The sequence below is a fragment of the Chenopodium album genome, chromosome 27 (assembly GCF_948465745.1).
Source record: "Chenopodium album chromosome 27, dcCheAlbu1.1, whole genome shotgun sequence".
Lineage (NCBI taxonomy): Eukaryota > Viridiplantae > Streptophyta > Magnoliopsida > Caryophyllales > Amaranthaceae > Chenopodium > Chenopodium album.
The window spans coordinates 19,931,213-19,938,305 of NC_137860.1; positions in this window are offsets into that span (position 1 = coordinate 19,931,213).

Sequence of the window (7,093 nt, forward strand, 5' to 3'; positions counted from 1 at the left end):
TTTTTATTCTCTTCCTTCTCTCTACTCAACTTTCTCTCTCTAGACTTTTATTTTCTTTCTTGTTCCTCAACTCTATTGCAATTCCGCCGTCTTGGTACGATTTCTCTCTTAATTAATCTCAGTATTTTATTTATTCTATTTTTCTTCCATGTCTTGTTTAATTATTATGTTTTGCTTAGTTTTAATTATGTCTGAGTAGTTATCCTTCTAGGGTTTATGGGGATCTAATAAATAATATGAAGGGGGTAATTTTATGATTGTTGATTATTAATGCTTAATTGATTTCCTATTGATTGTTTTAATGCTATGCAATTAGATTTGGCCAGGTTTAATTGTATGAGTTTAGCAATATTGATTCGAGATTCGAGAGATGAGAATTGATGTTTAGGTTTAGTTTCAATAGGCAGTTTAATTTATAAATGGTTAGGTCGAGATTCGAGAGATGAGATTTAATACCGGTAAATTGATTCTGTGATTGTAATACGTAGCGAAAGCCCTTTATGATCTGATTGATTAATGCATTGATGATTGATTATTGTGTTTTACCCTGGAATATTGTTTATTAGTGAACCTATGCCCTAGGTCCTTTTAATATTTGATTTCTTCCCTAATCATTCTCTTTACTCATAATCTTCGTAGTATAGCTAATTATCACAACAAATTGGTTACTTTAATAATTAGGCTATTTTAATTAATTAGGAGTAGAAAGACCAGTTTCCCTGTGGATTTGTCCCTACTTCCCTATCTGCATAAGTTAGTGGACTTAGGTAATTATTTTTGATTAGGTGATACGACTTTAGCCTATCAAATTTTGGCGCCGTTGCCGGGGAAACGGTTTTATTTTTATTTCTAATTGTTTTTGTAGTCTAGATTATTTTTCTTTTGCCTCAAAGGACATTAGTTCTTTGAGGTAGTTCTAATATCTGTCCTTTTAGTTCTTTGTTTATGCCCAGGTGTTCCAGATCAGGCTACATTCCATTTGATCCTGAGATCGAGCGCTCGTTTCATAGACAAAAGAATTTTTATAGGCAGATCCTGGCAGGTTCTGGGAGTAACGATATTCCTAGAAACCCATTACCTAATTCTAGTGATTCGGAACACTCTTCTGACTCAGAACTAGAAATGGGTACACCACCACCACCTCCACCTCGCAAGCTTAGCGATTATTCGCAACCATCGCTGACGGATTTTCCACATCTTTCTCCTACGCCCGATCTCGAGGGAGTCCAGTTCGAGATCAAGCCCCAGTTCATAACGATGATAGAAAGAAAGCAATTCAGTGGAGCAAAGGGTGAAGATCCTAATCTTCACATTGCAGATTTCTGTCAATACTGCAATACTATTAGGCAGAATGGGGTAACGCAAGATCAAATCAGGGAGATTCTTTTTCCCTTTTCCTTATGTGGAAAAGCTAAATTATGGTTTAATGGTTTGAATAGAGCTGTACTTGGTATTACTAACTGGGAGACTCTTGCGTTGAATTTTTATAATAAATATTACCCTGCAGAGAAAACAGCTTTATTGAGGAGCGCTATCCAGAATTTTGCCCAAGAGACAGATGAAGCATTATATGAAGCTTGGGAAAGATTCAAGGATCTGCAGAGGGAGTGTCCCCACCACAATTTGGCGAAGTGGCAGTTGATTCAAGCTTTTTACAATGGTTTAGGAAATGCATCTAGGACAATTTTAGATTCCGCAGCTAGCGGTAGATTTATGAATTTAAATGTTGATGATGCAGGTCAGGTTATTGAAGATATGGCAATTCATAATTCCCAATATGGGAATGCTAGAGGTTATGCTAACAAGGGCAAGCATCATGTTGATTCAGTCACTTTATTGCAAGCCCAGCTTACTTCTATTTGTCAGAAACTAGATAATCTTACTACTAACAATCCTAATTCTGTTGCTAATGTTTCTGCTGTTTCTAATAATGCTAATGATGCTTTCTGTGAAAATTGTGGAAGTGTAGGTCATTATGAACAAGATTGCAGGAGTTCAATGGAGCAAGTTAATGCTTTTCAAACCTACAAGCAAAATAACCCATACTCCAATTCCTACAATCCTGGCTACCGGAACCATCCCTACCTATCTTACCGTAGCACCAATGATCAAAATCCTCCACCTCCACAACAAGCACCCCCTCCACAGCAGAAATATTACCACCCTCGTGCTAACCAGAAACCCCCATCACAACCCCCTACTACATCTTCTGACCCTGCTTTATCAGAAATTAGGGCAATGCTGACCAGTATGCAAAAACATATGGAGAGTAGAGACCAACAGATTGACTCTATTATAGCCCATAATAAAGTCATGGACACCCAAATTGCCCAATTGTCCTCTACCCTTCAATCTCGTCAGCAGGGAGCTTTACCAGCGCAGGGAATTCAACCTACGGATCATGCTAATGCAATCACCTTAAGGAGTGGTTCACACTACGATGGGCCCCAGATGCCCAAAGAGGATGAACCTGAATTAACTAATATTGCTAATCCTGATTCCGTTGTACCAATTTCCCCTGCAGGGCTGCAAGGTAAAATTCCTGATGCTAATATTTTTTATGATTCATTGCAGGGTACAACCTCAGGGAAGGATGCACCCCAGGGGGAGAGTAGGGAAGCACCACCAGTTATCAAATTACCATTCCCTAATCGCCAACTAAAGACTAAGTTGGACAAGCAGTTTGGTAAGTTTTTGGAGGTTGTTAAAAATTTGCAGGTAACGGTTCCTTTTACTGAACTTATTACACAGGTTCCTGCATATGCTAAATTTATGAAAGATATTTTGACTAAGAAGAGGGCCTTTAATGAGGTAGAAACTGTAGCTTTTACTGAGGAGTGTAGTGCATTGTTACAAAATAAATCTCCCCCTAAATTAAAGGATCCTGGTAGTTTTTCTATCCCTTGTCATATTGGTAATGTCTTCATAGATAAAGCATTATGTGATTTGGATGCTTCTGTTAGTGTAATGCCATCGTCTATTTGTTCTAAATTGAATATGGGTGAATTAAAAATTACCAATATTACTTTGCAAATGGCAGACCGTTCTGTTAAATATCCCCTAGGTATTTTAGAGGACGTCCCTGTTAGAGTTGGTAAATTTTTCATCCCTGTTGATTTGGTCGTTTTAGAGATGGCTGAGGATACACAAATACCCATTATATTAGGTAGGCCTTTTCTCCATACTGCAGGAGCAATTATAGATGTTAAAAATGGTAAACTAACCCTATCTGTTGGTGATGATAATATTACTTTTAATTTAGGGAAGGTTTTAAAAGGTCCTATGCTTGAGGAAAACTGTTGTTTGATTGATGTTATTGATATAATGGATGATATTTGTGAGGATAGCTTGACATAGATTCTTGCAAGGGATCCCTTGGAAGAAATACTTTGTGGTAATTTGTCTGCAGGTGATGCGAGTGTCTGGAGCAAGGAGGTAGATATTATTGAGAAAGCTCTTGCCATAGAAGAACTTGATGACAAAGAGAATAAGAAGGTAGTAAAATTAGTTCAGGAATCAAAACCTGCAGAGGTAAAGAAACCTGAACTAAAACCTCTCCCTTCTCATTTAAAATATGTTTTTCTTGATGAGCAGGAAATGCACCCTGTGATCATTAGTACTGCACTTGATGACCCACAAACTTCCCAACTTCTAGAGGTTCTCCGAACCCATAAAAGGGCAATAGGGTATAGTATTGATGATCTCAAGGGTATAAGCCCAGATTTTTGTATGCACAGGATACACCTAGAGGACAACTACAAGCCCTACATTCAACCCCAGAGGAGGTTGAATCCCAATATGCAAGAGGTGGTCAAGAAAGAGGTTATGAAATTACTTGATGCAGGTATTATCTATCCTATTTCTGACGCCAAATGGGTAAGTCCTGTACAGGTGGTTCCTAAGAAGGGTGGGATGATAGTGATTAAAAATGATAAAAACGAATTAATTCCCACTAGAACTGTTACAGGGTGGCGTATGTGCATTGATTATCGTAGATTAAATGTCGCCACTAAAAAGGACCATTTCCCTCTCCCCTTTATTGATCAAATGCTTGAGAGGTTAGCTAACCATAAGTTCTTTTGCTATTTGGATGGGTATTCGGGATTTTTCCAAATTCCGATCCACCCTGAAGATCAGGAAAAGACTACATTTACATGCCCTTATGGCACTTTTGCATATCGTAGAATGCCTTTTGGTTTATGTAATGCACCTGCTACTTTTCAACGTTGCATGATGAGCATTTTTTCTGATTTCATAGAGTCTATCATGGAAGTCTTTATGGATGATTTTAGTGTCTATGGTTCTTCATTTGATTCATGTCTAATTAATTTAGCTAAAATCCTTAAAAGATGTGAAGAATGCAACTTGGTCTTAAATTGGGAGAAATGTCACTTTATGGTGACAGAGGGAGTAGTCCTAGGTCACATTGTATCTGATAAGGGCATACAGGTAGACAAAGCTAAAATTTCAGTGATTGAGCAATTACCTCCCCCAGTTAATGTTAAGGGAGTTAGGAGTTTCTTGGGTCATGCGGGGTTTTATCGCCGTTTTATCAAAGATTTTTCTAAAATTGCTAAACCACTAACTCAGCTTTTGCTTAAGGATGCCCCTTTTGTTTTTACTGACGAGTGTCTTGAGTCTTTCAACAGGATTAAGCAGGCTTTGATATCGGCACCCATCATATGTGCTCCCGATTGGAATCTTCCTTTCGAGATCATGTGTGATGCAAGCGCTTTTGCTCTAGGAGCCGTGCTTGGACAGAGGAAGGACAAAGTTTTACATGCTATCTACTATGCTAGTAAAACTTTGGATGAGGCTCAAGTCAATTATGCCACCACGGAGAAGGAGTTTTTAGCTGTCATTTATGCTTTAGAAAAATTTAGATCATATCTAGTTGGTTCTAAAGTTATTGTTTTTACTGACCATGCAGCCTTAAAGTACTTGATAGCCAAAGCTGAATCAAAGCCTAGGCTACTCCGGTGGGTTCTCTTGCTCCAGGACTTCAAATTGAAATAAGGGACAAAAAGGGTGCAGAGAACGTTGTGGCAGATCACTTGTCACGAATCAAGTATGATGAGGGTAAGGATTTTCTCCCTATAGATGATTCATTCCCTGATGACAACCTGTATGCAGTTGTAGAGCAACACCCCTGGTACGCCGATTTTGCGAATTATTTAGTGGGTGGTACTCTACCTCTTGACTTGTCCTACCAACAAAAAAAGAAATTCCTGTATGATGTTAAACATTATTTTTGGGATGATCCTTTTTTGTTTCGTGAGTGTGCAGATGGATTATTTCGCAGGTGTGTCCCCGAATGGGAGGTACATGGTATTCTCACTAGCTGCCACACTTCACCTTATGGAGGACATCATGGTCCCTCTAAAACGGTGGCCAAGATAAACGAGTCAGGATTCTATTGGCCCACCATGTTCAAGGATGCTAACATTTTTGTGCAGGCTTGTGACTCTTGCCAGAGGACTGGCAACATCTCGCGGCGGCATGAGATGCCTCAAACTGGGATTTTGGAAGTTGAAATTTTTGATGTTTGGGGTGTTGATTACATGGGACCGTTCCCTTCTTCTAGAGGGAACCGTTATATACTAGTCGCCGTAGATTATGTATCCAAGTGGGTAGAAGCCATTGCCACTCCTACCAATGATGCCAAGGTGGTCCATAGGCTTTTCAAGAAAACTATTTTTCCTAGATTTGGAGTGCCTAGAGCCATAATCAGTGACGGAGAATCCCACTTTCATGAGCGGAAGTTAGATACCCTCCTAAAGAAGTATGGTGTTTACCATAGGACAGGGCTAGCCTACCATCCCCAAACTAGTGGCCAAGTCGAAGTGTCTAATCGCGAGATTAAGGTCATCTTAGAGAAGGTGGTAGCAAAATCTAGGAAAGATTGGAGCGATAAGTTGGATGACACCCTTTGGGCATATAGAACCGCATTTAAAACCCCTATAGGTACCACTCCCTATAGACTTGTGTATGGTAAAGCATGTCATCTTCCGGTGGAGTTAGAGTACAAGGCATATTGGGCTATTAAGGAGCTCAATTTGGACGCTAAGCTAGCGGGAGAAAAGAGGCTTCTACAACTTAACCAACTTGACGAGTTTAGGTTGATGGCCTATGATAGTGCGCGAGTCTACAAGGAGAAGACCAGGAGATGGCACGACAAAATGATCCTTCCGAGAGAATTCAAAGAGGGTGATAAGGTGTTGTTATTTAACTCTAGACTTAAACTGTTCCCAGGAAAGTTGAAGTCAAGGTGGTCGGATCCTTTCACTGTAAAAAGGGTCAACAAATTCGGTTCTGTAGAGTTGTTTGATGAGCATGGTAATGAGTTCAAGGTAAATGGTCAGAGGCTTAAGATTTATCATGATGGGGCTACGATTGGTGCAGTTGAACTACTACACCTAACTAGTTCCAGCTCACCTTGAGAATACTATGGTAAGAAGGTCGTGCGGGACCTAGATAAACCAGCGCTTTGCGGGAGGCAACCCGTATTTTACTTGTTTTTTATTTTTTCTTTTTCTTCCTTTTTTTCTTAAGAGAGGAGAGAGGAGGGAATTTAATGAATTTCATGAGTTTTTGGTACAGTTTAGAGGAAAAGAGTTAGCCAAATTTGAAGAAAGTTGAACGTCCAAACGTGTTCTCGGGCCCGGCCGGGCGGAGCTTCGCCCGACCGGGCGCGAGAGTTGACGTATACGGACATTTATTTGGCCCGGCCGGGCGGAGCTTCGCCCGACCGGGCGCGAGAGTTGGCTTAGAATTTGTTTATAAATCGCCCGACCGGGCGCGAGAAGAAATTTTGGAGAAGAATTGATCGCCCGACCGGGCGGTATTGGCGCCCGACCGGGCGCGAGTGGAAAAAAGAACGGCTCAATCAGATCGCCCGACCGGGCGAATGTCCGCCCGACCGGGCGCGACCATCCTCCCCTTTGCACCGTCTTTCTTTTCTTTCTTCTTCTCCTTTCTTCTTCTTCTTTTCTTTATTTTCTTTCCTTTCCTCCATTCTTTCTCTCTCTAAAACCTTAAACTCTCTAACTTCTCTGTAAGATTTCTCCTCTATTCCTCATCCAAATCCAAAACT